Here is a 3,097-nt window from a genome sequence, read left to right on the forward strand (position 1 = left end):
ATACTCCTAGAGACTGGGAAGTGCATGGATGAATCCATCATCCTTGGCAGACCCTTCCTAGCCACAGTAAAGGCTGTGATTGATGTTGACAGAGGAGAATTGATCATTCAACTGAATGAAGAATCCTTTGTGTTTAAGGCTCAAGGATCTCCCTCTGTAACCATGGAGAGGAAGCATGAAAAGCTTCTCTCAAAACAGAGTCAAACAGAGCCCCCACAGTCAAACTCTAAGTTTGGTGTTGGGAGGCCACAACCAACTTCTAAGTTTGGTGTTGAACCCCCACATTCAAACTCTAAGTTTGGTGTTGGGAGGTTCCAACATTGCTCTGAGTATCTGTGATGCTCCATGAGAGCCCACTGTCAAGCTAATGACATTAAAGAAGCGCTTGTTGGGAGGCAACCCAATGTTATATTTTTCTATATTTCCTTTGTTATTTTATATTTTCTGTAGGTTGATGATCATGGGAAGTCACAAAATCAATTGAAAAAGCAAAAACAGCATGAAAAACAGAAAGAAAAATAGCACACCCTGGAGGAAAAACTTGTTGGCGTTTAAATGCCAGTAAGGGCAGCAAATGGGCATTTAACGCCCAGTCTAGCACCATTCTGGGCGTTTAACGCCAGAAAGAGGCACCAGACTGGCATTAAACGCCAGGAAGGGGCAAAAAGCTGGCGTTAAACGCCAGAAATGGGCACCAGCTCGGCGTTTAACGCCAGAATTGGCATAAAGAGCATTTTTGCTCGCCACTTGGTGCAGGGTTGAATTTTCCTTGACATCTCAGGATCTGTGGACCTCACAGGATCCCCACCTACCCCACCACTCTCTCTCTTCATCACCCATTCACCAATCACCTCAACATCTCTTCCCCCAAAACTCCTCACCTATCAAATCCCACTATTCTCTTCACCACTCACATCCATCCTTCATAAAACCCCACCCACCTCACCATTCAAATTCAAACCACTTTCCCTCTCAAACCCACCCATAATGGCCGAACCATACACCCCCTCTCCACTCCTATATAAACCCATCTTCACTCCTTCATTTTCACACAACCAAAACACTACTCCTCCCCCTTGGCCGAACCACAAAGCCACCTCCATCTCCTCTATTTCTTCTTCTTCTACTCTCTTCTTTCTTCTTTTGCTTGAGGACGAGCAACCCTTCTAAGTTTGGTGTGGTAAAAGCATTGCTTTTTGTTTTTCTATAACCATTTATGGCCTCTAAGGCCGGAGAAACCTCTAGAAAGAGGAAAGAGAAGGCAAAAGCTTCCACCTCTGAGTCATGGAAGATGGAGAGATTCATCTCAAGGGTGCATCAAGACCACTTCTATGAAGTTGTGGCCATGAAGAAAGTGATCCCCGAGGTCCCTTTCAAACTCAAAAAGAGTGAATATCTGGAGATCCGACATGAGATCCGAAGAAGAGGTTGGGAAGTTCTAACCAACTCCATTCAACAAGTCGGAATCTTAATGGTTCAAGAGTTCTATGCCAATGCATGGATCACCAAGAACCATGATCAAAGTGTGAACCCGGACCCAAAGAATTGGCTTACAATGGTTCGGGGAAAATGCTTAGATTTTAGTCCGAAAAATGTAAGGTTGGCATTCAACTTGCCCATGATGCAAAGAGATGAACACCCTTACACTAGAAGGGTCAACTTTGATCAAAGGTTGGACCAAGTCCTCATAGACATTTGTGAAGAGGGCGCTCAATGGAAGAGAGATTCAAGAGGGAAGCTGGTTCAACTAAGTAGGCATGACCTCAAGCCCATCACTAAGAAGAGGATAGAGCAAACAAGAGATCCCACTCATCATGAAATCCTGAGATGCCTCAAGGGATGTACTTTCCTCCACAAAACTATTAGGAGCAAATCAACACCTCCCTAGGAGAATTGAGTTCCAACATGGGACAACTAAGGGTGGAGCACCAAGAACATTCCATTCTCCTCCATGAAATTAGAGAAGATCAAAGAGTCATGAGAGAGAAGCAACAAAGGCAAGGAAGAGACATTGAGGAGCTCAAGCACTCCATAAGATCTTCAAGAGGAAGAACAAGCCGCCATTACTAAGGTGGACCCGTTCTTTAACTTCCTTGTTCTTTATTTTCCTGTTTTTCGAATTTTCATGCTTATGTTTATCTATGTTTGTGTCTTATGGTCATTAGTGTCTTAGTGTCTATGCCTTAAAGTTATGAATGTCCTATGAATCCATCACCTTTCTTAAATGAAAAATGTTCTTAATTAAAAAAGAGAAGAATTGCATGAATTTCAGATTTTATTATAACAGATTAATTATTTTGATGTGGTGGCAATATTTTGGTTTCTGAATGTATGCTTAAACAGTGCATATGTCTTTTGAATTTGTGGTTCATGAATATTGGCTCTTGAAAGAATGATGAAGAAGGAGACATGTTACTGAGGATCTGAAAAATCATAAAAATGATTCTTGAAGCAAGAAAAAGCAGTGAATTCAAAAAAAAAAGATAGTACATGCGAAAAAAATATGCGGAAAAAAAAGAGAGAAAAAGAAATAATAAAGTTGTGAACCAAGGCAAAAAGAGTGTGCTTAAGAACCCTGGACACCTCTAATTGGGGACTCTAGCAAAGCTGAGTCACAATCTGAAAAGGTTCACCCAATTATGTGTCTGTGGCATGTATGTATCCGGTGGTAATACTGGAAGACAGAGTGCTTTGGGCCACGGCCAAGAAATACTGGAAGACAGAGTGCTTTGGGCCACAGCCAAGACTCAATAAGTAGCTATGTTCAAGAATCATCATACTTAACTAGGAGAATCAATGACACTATCTGGATTCTGAGTTCTTAAAGAAGCCAATCATTCTGAATTTCAAAGGATAAAGTGAGATGCCAAAACTGTTCAGAGGCAAAAAGCTAAAAGCCCCGCTCATCTAATTAATACTGATCTTCATAGATGTTTTTGGAATTCATTGCATATTCTTTTCTTTTTATCTTATTTGATCTTCATTTGCTTGAGGACAAGCAACAATTTAAGTTTGATGTTGTGATGAGCGGATAATTTATATGCTTTTTGGCATTGTTTTTAGTATGTTTTAGTTAGTTTTTATTATATTTTTATTA

Source organism: Arachis duranensis, chromosome 9 (genome assembly GCF_000817695.3).
Source record: "Arachis duranensis cultivar V14167 chromosome 9, aradu.V14167.gnm2.J7QH, whole genome shotgun sequence".
In the NCBI taxonomy this organism is placed as follows: Eukaryota; Viridiplantae; Streptophyta; class Magnoliopsida; order Fabales; family Fabaceae; genus Arachis; species Arachis duranensis.